The sequence below is a fragment of the Vidua macroura genome, chromosome 21, assembly GCF_024509145.1.
Source record: "Vidua macroura isolate BioBank_ID:100142 chromosome 21, ASM2450914v1, whole genome shotgun sequence".
In the NCBI taxonomy this organism is placed as follows: Eukaryota; Metazoa; Chordata; class Aves; order Passeriformes; family Viduidae; genus Vidua; species Vidua macroura.
This window is the reverse complement of record NC_071591.1, coordinates 3,993,688-4,009,115: the sequence shown is the minus strand read 5'-3', so window position 1 is coordinate 4,009,115 and position 15,428 is coordinate 3,993,688. Positions and strand designations below refer to the sequence as shown.

At 57.5% G+C, this 15,428-nt stretch overlaps 1 protein-coding gene across 1 annotated transcript in view; it reads right to left on the bottom strand.

The window, feature by feature from the left end:
* The window catches only part of RALGDS (ral guanine nucleotide dissociation stimulator), a 56,625-nt gene that overhangs the window by 41,031 nt on the left and 166 nt on the right, over positions 1-15,428 (bottom strand). The window lies entirely within an intron of this gene.

The following is a 15,428-nucleotide window of genomic DNA, read 5'->3' as shown; positions in this document are numbered from 1 at the left end:
GAGCTCCCCAGCCTCATCGACATGCGTGGCACTCGCCGAGCCCGCGCATTGTCTTGGAGACGCACAACAGGTCCTGCCTGCTGTTGGGTTGTGATTATGATCAAACCGCGTCTGCGGCACTTACAGCATTTCCCTCTGGCTGTTGTGACAGGCAAACAGGCAGAGCTGGAAGGATGAGAGGGTGTGAAACAGAGGGAGAATGAATGGTCGGAGCTGGAGCCTCCCCCTTTCTTCTCCCATCCCTGTTTTCCATTGTCAGAGGCAGTTCCAGCTCAACGCCTTCCTGTACTCCAAGGACCACAGTGAGGCTTAAATAATTCCCATCCCCAGAGTGCTCGGGAACCTTATGGCACTGAGAATGCAGCATGGCACTGAGAGACCACCAGTACTGGTGATCACTTCCTTTGTAGGACAATTGTGCGTGGAAGGTTTTGCCCAGGTGAGCATTCCCAGGTCCCTTTCCCACCACAGAACCTGTGACTCCAAAGTGGAGCCACTTTGCTAAGTAGCTTTGCTAAAGGAAGCACGGCACAAAATCGGGTGGTTTGCTGTGAGAAGCACCTTCCTATAGAATTTTCACCAACAGTAACAGCGGGGTAGGAGTCTCAACACGGAGCAACTCGCGTTATCACCTGCAGACACAGATCACACGGATGTTATTGCTCTGACAAACAGGAGGGAACCTGGGGCCAAGCCCATGAGGCATCACCTCACCCTCAACAGCTGCAGAGCCCAGGCTCAGTGGCAGGGGTGGCACCCAGGGGTGTCTCTTCCCAGCGATAGCAGCAGGACAGAAGCAGTTTGGGGGGTTCACACCCAACCAGGGGAGACACTGGGGCCAGCTATATACCCAACAGAGGGACCAGGGTGAAATGCCAATTAAAATCCCCACTGCCCTCAAACGAACAGGAGTTTATGTCCTTACACTGCCCTTCTTGCTGGGCCCGGCAGGGGTGACATAAATAGGATGAACAGACCCTACTCCAGGCAGGCGTTTTGGGGTGGCTTTGTGGGTCCCACTTTGAGGAGTCTCTCGCAGGGCAAAGGTCTGGGACTGTGCAGCCTTTTCCCAGCTTTCCCAAACGCAGCCGCTGCCCGAGGCCACGAACTCGGCTCGCAGCACGGCCGGGTGTCGGAGCAGAGCCGAGGAGCCCCGCTGAGCCAGGCATTCCTGCGGCGTTAGGTAAGCCGGGCTTGGCAGAGCCCCGCTCAGCGCCAAGCCAGCGCCGGGCTGACTCATCCGCGCAGGAGGCAGAGCCAAGGGCCGGGGTTAGAGGGGTCTCACACACACACACAGACCCTCCGTGCCCCTTCCCAGCTGAGTGTGGGACTGGAGCGGGGTCTGGCCCATCATTCCTGGGGGAAATGCAAGGATGAGAAAACCAGCCCTTACATGTTGCAGGAATGGGAGCTAATGGGCAAGCCTGGAACAAGGCCAAGTAGGGATAAACCCACCATAAATTAAGTTTTAACTGGAAATTAGGCAGATTTTTTTAATCCACCATATGGCTGAGATGAGCAGCCGCAAGGACAAGGAGGCAGCACTGCAGCAGCCCCAGGAATGGATTTGCAGGGGAGGAGAGAGGGGAGATCACAGCTGGAGCACATGGACAAGGCAAAATTCCCAGGGCCATGCCCCAGCTGCTGACTGATAGAATTTTGGCAACTCTTTCCAGGGCAGAAAGGCAGTGCCACAGCCCTGGAAACTCCCTGGCACAGGCAGTCTCCATCCTGCTCCTTCATGATTCCTTGGTGACTCAATGCCAAGTGCATTCCCACAGAGCACTGTCCCACATTTTAGCAGCACCAAACCTTGCCCTCAGCACGGGCAGTGCCCACAGCTCTGGTTCCAGGAAAGGTGATTCAAACCTGTGCTTCAGCCCCAGCTCAGGTTACTCACCTGCTTGCAACAATTGGTCAGCAGAACTCGGCTTTCCAACAACAACTCTCCAGTAACAAGCAGGGCTTGGTCAGCTGAGATTGCAGCTTCCAAACATCCTGAGAAGGACACAGATTTCACATTCAAGTGTCAGAGTCTCCAAGGGCTACCATTCTCAGGAACTCATCATCCTGTCCAGCAGCTGATCTGTACCATGGGAACAGGAATCTTTGCAGAGGTGGTGTGGAGGTGTAGGAGTCCCATCACCTGCTGGTTCCCTGGTTTCTGGGGCTTCCCTGGACTTCAAGGGCTAGGGACAGACTCAGAGGTTGTCAAACACCTCTGCTGTGCTCTGCTCAGTGACCTCCCACCTGGCAGCCATAAAGATGCCAAAAGGGACAATCCTTCTGGAAAAGTCACAAACCACACAGGCAGGCTGCAAAGGAAAATAAAACTCCAAGTGCAGAGTCCCAGGAGGGACACCAGGCAAAGGAACAGCAGCAGAGGTTGGACAAAAGAAGAGATGCTCCAGAGATCCATCTCAAACCAAGAGGAACGGGACACGGTGGATTGATGGGACATGGGAGCTACTGTGCATGCAATGCTTCCATCAGAGGTAACCAGCCAGATGTTGTGGGCATTCACACAGCCCCAGAGAGGGTGTGGAGCCTTCCCCTCCTCTGCTGGGGCCAGCTCATGCATGTCCACCCACCAGTGTCCCCAGCCACCTGCCCCAGTCACTGGGGAACGGTCCCTCAGTGGGACCAGCAGAGTGCCTTTGAGCCCTTCCCACTGGGAGATTTGCGGCAGAAACACGAAACAAAACCCCACTGTCAAACCAGCCCAGACAGGATGATCCTACGCAGATGTTTGAACGACAGCTTCATCCTCCTGCTCCTCCAGTCTGGCTGACGTGAGTGGAAACCGTGCTGGGATCCCAGATCTGCCAGCACGAAACCATCCCTGCGCAGGGAAAACAGAGGAGCCATCCCCACTGGCACAGGGCTGAGGTGCTGCTGGAGCCCCACAGCAGCGTGGGCCAGCTCTGCCAGGGCGAAGGAGAAATCTCCTCCTGGGGTTGCCTCTGGAGGACAGGGAAGCCCCAGCACAGGCGCTGATGTTTCCCCGTTTCATTTCGCTCTGGAGCTTTATTGTGGCAGCTCCAGCTGAGCAGATAAAGCCCATCACGAGACCTCAGTGCTTAGCAACCATTACTGGGAAAATACTGTTTTCCAGTAAGAGTCTTGGCAGGAACAGAGCAACTGCAGGGCAAATTCATTGCAATTCCTATGCTGGGTGCATCCTGCTCCCAACCGCTCCGCTGCCGCCCCAAGGAGAGAATGGCTCCTGCAGTGGGAAGTGCAGCCATTCCTTAAGGCCCAAACAGCCTCTGTCACCCTGCAAAAACATCATTTTGAGCACCCCACGACTGAACTCCTGCACAGGTGAATGCAGCTTTCAGGGACAAACTCATGCACAGGAGGATCTTAGCATTGCTGAACATTTGGGATGCTCCAAAAACCAGTGACCAACCTCTTCCAAGAAGCTGGGCATTCCTGACACCCAGTGACTCACAAGGGAAGACTGACTCCAATGCTTGATGTCAAGCATCAAAGACCTCCACAAAATGAAAGAAATTCCCCAGGAATAACAATGGTGAGTTTGTTTTTCAAAGGAAATTGCAACTCCATGCCCAAACATCACAGCATCCTGCACCAGAGTGCGGTACTTGAGAGAAATGACACAAAACCTGCAGGTTTATTTTCACTGTGTGAGGCTGATAGAAAGGCAAAGGGGAAAGAAAGTGCCATGACTAGTAAATGGCAAATGGAAAATCCCAACAGCTCTTCCCTTTTGACACTTCTCAGTAATAGAAAGAGGAAATCTGGTTTCAAAACCACAGAAATCCCAACCAAACAGCATTTCTCTGGAGAAATGTGGTGTTTACAGAAAGCCTGTGGGTAGATTTAGAGAGGCAGACATGGAAGTGGAGCCTGGTGGCACTTCCAGGAGACCATGTGCAGGCAGGATACCTATTTCCCAGTGAAAATCAAAACCACCTTGACATCTAAGAAGGATTTCAAATGGGATATATAGAAGCACCCACACCCTGTCTTCTCCCAGACTAGCTGTGGGAATAAATCCCCTTGATTTGAATCTGCACCCTTGTTTTTAGGCGTTTATTTGGAGAAGCCACTGTCATTTCCTCAAAGTCACTCCTGAGAGCAGGCACAGCCCGTGCTGCACCTCACGCCTCTGGAAAGCCTGTCTGGCATCCAGCACCCGGAATAAATCCCCATGCTCCCCACAATAGATACACATGCAAAATTAATTCAAAATCAAGCCCGTGCGAAGCATGAGACGGCCTTAATAGGTGCAGAGCAGCATTTACCAGTGTGGGGTGAAAGCCAGCAACCATTAAAGGAGGGGTGGGGGAAAACCAATTAAGTTTCCTTGGGATTCCTCCGCACGTTCGCCACTTGAGGCATTTCCATTTCCACGCTCCCCTGGGGGCTGAGAGTGCACCCCGGGAGCCAGCGCGTCCCCTTGGGGATGGGGACACATCCCCTGCCGCGGTGCCCGGGATGCAGCTGTGCCCGGCCGGTCTCCATGGAGATTGTCACCGCAGCAACGGGGACCTGCCGCGCTCCACGGGACCGGGACCGCGGCTCCCGGCTGGGAAAGGGAGCAGCGGGAACCCACACACCTCCTTTCTGCTTCCCTGCACGGCAGGGGGAAAGGGATCTGTGCCCGCGGTAGTGCAGCCTCGGCCCTGGCTGAGATCGGTGCCAGGGGAGCCGGGAATGCCGAGCGCTCCCGGTGGGCACGGGCACGGGGAGGGAGCCGTGCTCGGGGCTGTCATGGCAACAGCTCACGGGGATCCCACAGCCGCCCTTCGTGCGGAGCTGGGCACAGAGCTCAGCGTGGGAACACCCGCGGCTGGGCAGAGCTGCTCTAGGAGGGGATTCCTGCCCTTCCACCACGACGCAGCGGTGCCAGGAGCGCTCACACACGGCGTGGGGAAGGACCCCGTGTCCCCGGGCAGATCCCCACTCCCTCCTGCCCCTCATTTCACCCCGGGAGGGTGGAGGAGGACAGGACCACACAGCTCCTTGCAGCCGCTCCCATCACCCCTTCCTGGCTCACCCCAAAATGGTTTCCCACCAGACGAAGCCCTTTCAGTGACACCTCCGTGGTGTCCCCACCCCACTGCACCGCATGGGGGAGACCCGGGCGTGGCTCTCCTGCCGAAAAATCCCTGGCACAGGGCCCACGCCTGCTTGGTGCCTGGATTGCTGGGCTGCCTGTGCTCCTGCACGGCTGCCCCTCTTCCCAGGGTGGGCACACACCTCAGGCTTTGGACCTGGCACAAACTGCCACACATCCCCTGCAGCTCCAAACCTAAGGAAAAGCCTCATAATTTCCCCAAACACCTGCCTGGCAGGGGAGCCTGCAGCACAGGCAGATTGGGGACAAGAATAAGCTCCCAAATGTCAGCACCTCCTGTCCCCTCTAGGGCCAGCTCTGGACACTGACCTTGCAGGGACCAGGTGGGCTCAGCACAGGTGACAGCAAGGCTCAGCTGTGCCCACGCCAGCCCAGCAGCAGGACCAGCTGCTTCCCACTGCAAATGCCTTTGCTGGAGAAGAGGAAGATGCTGGGGGAATGGAGAGCTGAGGGTATCAGCGAGCCAGGACAATCCCCACTGGTGATTTTTCCACAGGGACTCATCCCACCTGCCAGCAGGCCAGAGCAGCAGCTGTCTGTGGCAGGACCAGGCTGGCAGCAGGGCCAGGGCACCTCTCTGGGCACATGCCTGCAGGCAATGAGAGCTGGTGCCCAGCACAGCACAGTCTGGAGTGTTTGCCAGACATGGGGCATCCCCTGATTCACCCACTTGGCCGAGCCCCCAGCGCTGGGCAGGGCTGCTCCCCTCAGCACATTTTGCAGGGCTTAGCTGGAGCTTAAACAAACCCAGAGGAGGAGGTTCCAGTCTCCCCAGCCCTGGAGCTGTTTAACACAGCCCCAGCTCCTCACGTGCTGTAAGCCACATTACCCATGGCCAAGAGGTTATCTGCAGATCCTCACCGCTGCTCCCTGGCAGACAGCAAGCCCCGGGCTCCAGAGATAAGAGACACAGCCCTGGCAGCCTGCAGGTTCCCAGCCCTGCACCCTGAGCCAAGGGCTCTCCCAGTCCTCCCTCTTCACGCCTGTTTTGAAGCCTCCCAGGGATTAAAGAAGCCTCCACCACGTGCAGTCCCCTCTCTAGCAGCCAAGGGGATGGGGAACACTTTTTGCACGGCCAGATTCCTGAAGCAGGTTGATTTTTCTGGAAGTTTCCCTGCTGCTCCCCACCCTCCCCCTGTGACAGCGAAAGGTTCCAGTGGCTTTCCTGGCTGCAAGGGGAGCTGGTGCCTTGTGCAGAGCTCTCCCTCCTGGGTCAGCCAGGGAGAGGGAGGCATTCCAGCCTGGAATCCCCTGCGGGAGGGCAGGGACAAGGCAGGGTGGGACTGAGCAGACCCCAAGGCTGTCAGATCTGGTGGAGACGATCCAGAGAGCACAAAGGCCCTTCCCTGACCTCCTGGGCTGTGGCCAGAGCTGGGCTTTTCCAGTCCTGCCCCTGTGCAGTGAAACGTGCAGCCCACCAGGGAGGGGCTGGGCTGCATGCTGGGGGCAGCAGCTGGGAGCTCCCTTTGCATCACACAAATTCACGAGCCCATCCTGCCAAGCTGCCCTCTCCAGATCTTTGCTGACAGCAGAGAGGAGGGCAAACCCCCCCCAGGCAATAGCAGAGCAGCACCTGCTCTCAGCTTTCAGGACAAGCCATCATTTTTGACTGGAGAAAGGGAAAATTCCTGGGTTCCAGGAATTCCTGTGCACCAGCCCAGCAGCAGTCACAGGAGCTGGGGAACATGCAGCACATGGGATCATCAAAATCCTGCACAGGACACCCCAACAGCCCCACCCTGTGCCTGGGAGCATTGTCCAAACACTCCTGGAGCTCTGGGGCTGTGCCCATTCCCTGGGGAGCCTGGGCAGTGCCCAGCACCCTTCGGGGGGAAGAACCTTTCCCTGATGTCCAACCTAAATCTTGACACAGCTCCAGCCATTCCCTCAGGTGCTGTCAGTGGTCACCAGAGAAGAGAGGTCAGAGCTGTCCCTCGTGAGGGAAGTGCAGACCTCAGTGTCTCCTTTTCTCCAGGCAAAAAGCCAAGTGCCTTCAGATGGCCCCACTGGACCCTTTACCATTTTCTTTGGAAAATCCACAGAATTTATCCATTTTCTTTGGATATCCCCACAGATCTCTGCACAGGCTCTCTCTCCACAGATGAAAAGCATCCCCCATGGTAATTGTAAAGGGGTATGACTGGGTGCTGAAAACAGAACTGAGGTGTAATTACACCAAGAATCCCCATCTTTATACACAGGGTGATAGGGAGTGATAGCTGAAGTTTTGTCTCTGTTTTGTTCAAGCCAAAACCGCCGAATTTGATGCAAAAATCCATTTCTACAGAACCAAGGATTTTCAATTCCTGGCATTCAAGGGACGCTTCAGGAAGGAATTTGGTCCAAACACTTTCCAATAGCTTCACATCCTTTTTTCCTTATTTCCAGGAGGCCCCAGCAGCGTGGGGGACACCACGGAGGGGGCAGCACGTCCCCCCTTCAGCAGCCCTGGCCACACACCTGTGCTGGGCTGGGCTGTAAATCGGATGAGGCTCATTCCCAGGGGCCCACCATTGATTTCCGTTGCCTGACGACAGGAAAGCTTTATAATCCTATTAACTAAACACCCTTCCAAGCAGCACTGGGAAGAGTGCAAAGGGGACTTGTATAAGCAGTCACAGCCACCCTGTGCAGCACCCAGCCCCAGTAAATGCTGGGCAAATGCCCCAAAAGCTGGGCTGTGACACCCACAGTGGCCAGGGAGGGGTCAGTGGTGGCCAGCACAGGGAAAAATTGGATCCCACCACGAAACACAAGCTCTGGCTGCAGGTCACTGAGCCAGGAGACTTTTCACAGGAACATGGTGCCCACACAGGCAAATTCACAGGAGCTGGCCCCTGAAATACTGACAAATATCACTGCACCTGGTCCTCCTTATGGGTGTTTGACAGCAAAAGATACACAGCTTGGCCCAAAATATATAAACATTCCGTGGGAGAATGGGAATTTCCTCGCTGCTTTCTAAGGAGAAAGGATTCATTTCATTGCGTTTGTAAAACGTTTCAAGAGTGCAGCCCTCCCCCCCTCAGCACCGACAGCCAGAGAGGGGGGAAAAGCCATTAATCAAGCACGCAGGGGATGTAAAATCCCAATTTCCGAGGCAGTCCCGGATATCCAGAGCCATGCGGGCGGGAGAAGCCCCCAGGCTCCGCTGAGCTCCGGGGAAACGCTGTGGAGCAGGCAGGGACAGGGATGGAGCAGCCGCGGGCAGGGACAGGGATGGAGCAGCCGCGGGCAGGGACTGGGATGGAGCAGCCCCGGGCAGGGACAGGGATGGAGCAGCCGCGGGCAGGGACAGGGATGGAGCAGTCCCGGGCAGGGACAGGGATGGAGCAGCCCCGGGCAGGGACTGGGATGGAGCAGCCCCGGGCAGGGACAGGGATGGAGCAATCCTGAGCAGGGACAGGGATGGAGCAATCCCGGGCAGGGACAGGGATGGAGCAGCCGTGGGCAGGGACAGGGATGGAGCAGCCCCGGGCAGGGACAGGGATGGAGCAGCCGCGGGCAGGGACAGGGATGGAGCAATCCTGAGCAGGGACTGGGATGGAGCAATCCCGGGCAGGGACAGGGATGGAGCAGCCGCGGCTCCTGCGGCCACACCTGGAGGGAGGGAGCTGCAGGTGCCACATCAGGGATGGGCGCCTGGCTGTGCCTCACCCGGCTGGAATTCCTGCGGGATCCCTCCGGACGGCAGCTGGGGATAGCTGCAGCCTGAGGAGGAGGGACACGAACGCCTTTCCAGCGGCAGAAATGCTCCTTCCCCCGCCTGTGGGAGCATTTATCAGCCTTCCTCTGCCTTTAGCTATTCACACAGCATTGCAAAGTGCCCGGGCTGCTGTTTGCCCTGATGGGTCACGGATGCAGAGGCACAGGATGGGCTCTCTGTCAGGGGACGTGATGCCACAGCACCACCAGCAGTGCCACGCACGCAGGGACAGCACAGGAGGCTGGGCACGGTCTCCTAAACAACTCCTTCCTCCTTTTGGGCTTATCCCAGTGAGGCAAAATCAGGGACATGGAGGACAGTGTCCAATCCAACACTGGACACACACTCTGCCTTCCAAACCCCCCAAAAGGCACAGGGCTTGCACCAGCCTCGTTATTTTGGTGGCACCGAGGATGGCACAGCCACCAGAAGAGCCTTCCTGTCACCATGGAAATGCTGAACGGGAGGGTTTGAAGCCTGCTGGGACTTTCAACCTCTTAGCCAAGAAAAACAGGGCCCTTAAACATCCACAAGCCCTCATTTGCACGAGGGGAGGATTTGTGCTCCCTTTGGCCTGCTGGTGGTGGGGCAGAAAATGTGGGACTTCTCCCAGGACTTATCTCATGGGCTGAGATAAGAACAGATTAATTATTGAAATATAGCAATAATGATTATAATGATGATGATGAAAAAAGAAAGGACACCCAGCCCTGCTCCTCCAGCCTCCACACAGGCAGAGCCCAACCCCATCCCTCAGCTGCTCCTGCCCTGGGCCAGCTGCCCTCTCCCAGGGTGGACACACAAACACCCACAGCAAACACTTCTGCACACCTCGACCACAGCCACCACCGTGGGAAGCCTCCCCCATCCCCTCCCAGCAGATTCCACCAATGGCTCTGCCCCAGGGCTGCCCAGCCTCCTTGGAGAGGGGCTGAGAGCAGCCAAGGCTCCCTGCAATTCAGGGACACGGCTGTGCTCCTGTTCCTTGTCATTCAGGACCATGGTTGTATCACTGTTCCCTGCAATTCAGGACCACAGCTGTGCTCCTGTTCCTTGTCATTCAAGGACATGGCTGCATCACTGTTCCCTGCAATTCAGGGACATGGCTGTGCTCCTGTTCCCTGTACTTCAAGACCATGGCTGTGCTCCTGTTCCTTGTCATTCAGGACCATGGTTGTATCACTGTTCCCTGCAATTCAGGACCACGGCTGTGTCACTGTTCCCTGCAATTCAGGGACATGGCTCCTGTTCCCTGTACTTCAAGACCATGTCTGTGCCCCTGTTCCTTGTCATTTATGGACATGGCTGTGTCACTGTTCCCCGCAATTCAGGACCATGGCTGTGTCACTGTCCCCTGCAATTCAGGACCATGGCTGTGTCACTGTTCCCTGCAATTCAGGACATGCTGCAGTCCCCAGGTGTGACCAGGGTGTTCCTGCCTGCCCTGGGCTTTGCCACGCCACCCTGGCTGCCCGTTGTGATTCACACCAGGGGTGTCACACCCCGGGGAGGTGAAGAGCTGTGTCTGTGTGGGACACTGCCAAGAGGGACAGGCAGGAAACACTCGGTGGGAAATCCGCTGTGGGATGGAGCCAGCGGGGCCGAGGGAGCAGGGCAGGGCGGCTGCTGGGGATTTCAAAGGGACCTCCTGGCTGTGCTGAGGGATGACCTCGACCTCCCCGTTCCGTGCTGAGGGCTCGCACGGAGCCGGCCCGGCTCCTCCAGCGCTTTGCAGGGTTTGCTTCCTGCCGCCAGCCCCGGCAGGGTGTTTATGGCAGGGGAGTGGGAAACGGAGTGGGACTGCACGGAAGAGGAAAGATAAAAAGGGACAGCGGAAGTCCCGAGAAGCCCACGAGGCAGACTCGGAGAGCAGGCTGACATCCTGAACCCCAGCACAGCATCACCCCCAGGCTGTGCCGGTGACCTGCACGTCCCCTCCAGGATCCTGGAGTGCTTCTCCAGTGTCTGCACCGCACCTCACTCAGCTTCTCTCCTCCTCCCTTTCTCTTCTAGACCCTACAGGGAAGTGTGGGGCCTGATCTGGGGTGCCTTGACATCCCACATGTTCTGACATCCCAGAGCTCTAAAGCTTCTGAATTTCCCCAGATGCCCCACAGGGCAGGACAGACCAAGGAAAGGCTTCTCCACCCTCTCTGACCCATCAGGCCACCAGTGCACTCCTTCCTTCTCCCCAGCCCCTTCACCCTGCGTCCCCTTTCTCCCATCTTTGGAACCTCTCTCCAGGCAGGGTGGTGAAGGACACTGAATTCCAGCTACAGAGATTCCAGGGAGCATGTGAGGCTCGGCAGCTCCAAGCACAGGAGACAGGAGCCCTCAGGGCCACAGCAAAGCCGGGAGCACCGAGGGGGCTGTAAATCCTTGCAGAGGATGAACTCCGGCTGCACTGCAGGGCCTCGAGGGAGCGGAAACTCTGTGATCCCGCGGCACCGAGCCGCCTTTGACGTCAGCTGATGTCTCCAAACTCTGCCTTTGACCCGCGGCCAAGGCGTGCAGCGCGGGGATGTCAGCGCAGACAGCGAAAATCCGCGGAGACACCCGCGCTGCCTTGGGAGCCAAAAGGTCCCCGCGAAATCCAGCCTCTTAAAAACGCGAATCCTCAAGGAAAACAGACGGGTGAGCCCCACCGCAGGTCACGCGGGCTGGACTCGGGCGATCCCATCGGGAAAAGCTGTCAACATCTGGAGGCGCCGCCAGCGCATCCCGTGGCAGCCGGGCAGGGCGGGATGGATTTAGTCTGGGAGCACCCAAACAGCTGGCAGCAGCTGCCACAGCCACCCTGAGCGCCAGGGCTGTGGCAGCCCGGGCACAGCGCCCCGGGCACGGGGAAGGCGCTCCTGATGTGCCACCGGCGGCGCGGATGCGACAGCGGCACGGGCAGCTCTGCCTGCGGCCCCGGGGAAAGGTCACGGCTGGGTCCCGGCTGTTTGCTGGGGCAGGGCTTGGCCGGTGAGAGCGGCGACAAGCACAGAAGGGAGCGGGGGATCAGGGATTTCTTTTGATGGGAAGGACGCGGTGATTGACGCGGCCTTGCTGAGCTCTCCCACGGCGGCTTCGGGGCTGGTGCTGCGACAAGCAGAGCTCGGTGTTCGGGCACTGCTCACGCAGGAGGAGCCGTGCTTGTCGCAGCAGAGCCCGGTTTGGCGTGCTGGGCTTTCCCAGGGAGCCGGACGCTGGCTCTGTCCCCGCTCCCATCACCGCTGACCCTCCCCAGCGCTGAGGAAGCGAACCCCCGGCAATAACTCATCGGGAAAACAACAGTGCCATCTGCTGCACGGCCCCGCCGGGCTCCGGGCAGCCCTGGCCGGCCCACGCAGGGTCACACAGCCTGGCAGTCCCACCGGGCACAGCACACCCCCAGGCGGCACCATCAGCAGCATCACTGCAGGGGGAAGGCGGCCCCACAGCTGTCCTGGCGGGCAGCCACAGCTGGATGGCCGCCGGTTCGCACAGAAAGCACCGGACAGCAGGATGAGAGGCAGAGCAGAACAGAGAACGTGCTGGAGCCCATCTAGTGACTGCAGAGTGTGAAGGACATGGAGGAGGGAACAGGCTCACTTGGCAAAAGCAGGCAAAACCCCTTCTTCCCTATCAGCCCCTGGAACTGAACCAATCTTCCAACCCTCTCCTCAGGCAAGGGGAAGGGGAAGAGGGAAGCATTCCCTAACACTCACCGAGACTTGGCGAGCTCCTGCACACCATCCTGAGCATCTCCTTTGGAGAGAAATCCCAGATCCTGGCACTAGGCATGGTGCACTCCCCCAGCTGTGCTGTATCACCCCGATATCCCAGGGAAACTCCAGGTGGTGGGGACACCTGAGAGAGCAGGGTCAGCCTGAGGGAGCTGACAGCAGCTCCTCTGCCCCTCCAGGCTCAGCACCTGTGTGCAGTTGCCAGCTAACCAGCCCTGCCCCACGAGTGGTGGCAGCTTGGTGGCAGGTGAAGCAGTTTCCCTGCACACACTGCCTGGAAAGCGTGCTGGCATCCTCGTCAGATGGGTTGCTATAGCAATGGGAAAGGTATCAGAAGCAAAATCCATCTTGATGGATAGTGCAGATTGCTTTGGAGATCACCACCTGAGACCCGAAGCCCTGATTGCCCTGATCAGATCCAGCACTCAGGCACCACTTAGGGAATGACAGAGTGAAAACACTACGAGGAGATGAAAAACACAAGCCCAAAGATGCCCAGAATAACCAAAGTCCTGAAAAGCCCCTCATTTCTTCACTGAGCAAACTGGCTCAGAGACAACACACTGCACTGAGCTAGGGGATGTCAGATCCATCATTACAGCGTCCCAGAGATTTATTCTGGAGCCTGCAGCAGTCGCTGCATCCTCTGCTCATGTCTGATCAGCCCAGGCACACACACTCAGGCGTGAGTGGGAGCTCCAGATGGAGTGGCTGAGCCATGCCGAGGAGGGACTTTGCATCTCTCCACCTGCTGCCTCCCAGCCCCTGCTGCCAGCTGGACCCTCCCTTGCTGTCACTTGTTGCCAACTCGCCCCCCTGCCCCTGCAGAGCAACACCAAGAGTTAACTCCGAGCCGCTGGAGCCACTTCAGACGCTGGGAGCAGATGAAAGGAAAGACAGAAGCAAATGCAGCTCCCACCGAGCTGAGCTCGCCTGCACTCGCTCTCTGCGTCCTGCCCCCAGCCAGCCCAAGGCTGCTCATCCACCATCTGCTCCCTTCTCCTGCCCAAACGGCCAGAGAGGGACTGAGGGGATGAGTCTGCAGCTCTGGGAGCTTGGTTTGGGATGGAAGCCACCTTCTGACCCAGCTCAAGAGCAGGTTTCAGTTTTAAAGGCTGAAATTCACCCTTGCACGTGAACCTTGGCTTTCACATGTCGGGACACCTGGAACAACACACCTGCAGCGCTTAGAGATGAAAAAAAAACCTCCTTGTTTGCTCAGCTTATTTACTTTGCAACACTCAGTTTTACCAGTTGTTTGTGTGGGTCTTTCCCTTAGCAACCAGGGAGAGGAACATTTACAAGGCATGAAAAATGTAGCTGTGCAGCCCTCAGAACTGGCAGGGTGCGGCTGCGGGTGCAGCTGGAAATTCCTCTTAACTGGTAGCCACAAACAGCGGGACCTCAATGAACTGCACCCCTTAAAAGGCAGAGTGGCTCATCCTCTTCAGCAGGAGGAACCAGGACTTTAAACCTCTGCTGTCCACTCACGCAGGATCCCGGGCTTGGAACAAATATCTCTACGTGCCTCAGTTTACCCATATAAAATATACCTATAAATAAATATATAAAATGGGTTAAGCATAAAAACATGACAGGAAGACTAAAACAGAGACCTTAATGCAAAACATTCTGTAGGATGCCACATGCACTCCCCAGCCTGGGAGGCTGAGCTCTGGACATCTTTTTCCAGACAACCTTACACCTTTAATCTTCTGGATCTCCCAGCAAGATCAATCTTCCCACTCCATAATGACAGAAAACTCTCGTTCTTGACCCTAGACAGGGTCAGGGCCCAAACTCCAGTATTTTGGTTGCCAATCCCCTTTTCCAAAGGGACATGCCACCATCCAGCACACACCGGTGTGGCACTAGGGCCTGCCTCACACACGTGCCCCCAAGAGAGCTCATTTAGCTTTTGTTTATTGGGCTGGACCAAGGTGAATGAGGCCCAGACTAAAGAGACCCACAGGGTGCAGGAGGCAGCTCTGGAATGCACATTTTCCAGTCCAAAAATGGATCCCAGCCCACTTCTCCAGCAGAGCATCAGCCCTTCCCTTTATTCATTCCTGGTCTCCAAGGAGCCATTGCTGCCCACTTACGTTCCCAGCACCCCCCTCCAAGGGCAGCAGCACAGCCCCCCCTTCCCAGGGTTGGGATCAAACAGAAGAAGAAGAGAAAGTAAAAAATCAGAGGAACATCAGGACCAAGCCCAGAGTCATGTTCTGGTGCCACCCCCAAATTTCATACCTTTGCTTCATCCTCCCCTACCCCAAAAGCACCAGGGGGTTTGGGAGCGCAGAGCTTTAGCCCACCGCGGCTCGATTTAGCTTCTTTGGCCTCATAAACACGCTAGGCAGAGACAAGGGACCTGCTGATGCCCCTTGGCCTGAGCGGTGCCAGGAGAGCCGGCCCCGGCTTGGAAGAGCACGCAGCAGCGCCAGCCTGCCAGCAGCATCGCAGCACAGCGGCTGCTGCAGCATCGCAGCGCCCTCAGACCCCGTCCCACACCGTGTCCCTTTCGCTCCCCATCCTTCAGCTCCTCTTCTCCCAGCCGCATTAACCATTTTACAAACAGAAAGCGAAAAAATTAAGAAAAAAAACCACATTGAAAAACAGACTTCCACGCACTCCCCCGGCAAAGCTGCTGCGTCTCCTCCTCCAAAGCCCCCGCTGCAGACCAGGGGCCTGGGCTGCTGGCACGTACAGTGACCCCGGCCCCAGCAGGCAGCAAGGGACGGACACCTGCGGCTACAGACCCCAGCAAGCCCCGCCAGAGCCCCCCGGCTCCGCGGCACCGCGCACCCATCGGTCACCCGCCGCGGACACGCGTGGGCCGCCCTGAGCCCCGCGCAGCGAGGGTTCTGCAGGGGACCGAGCCCGGCAGCAGCGCACCGGGCCGGGG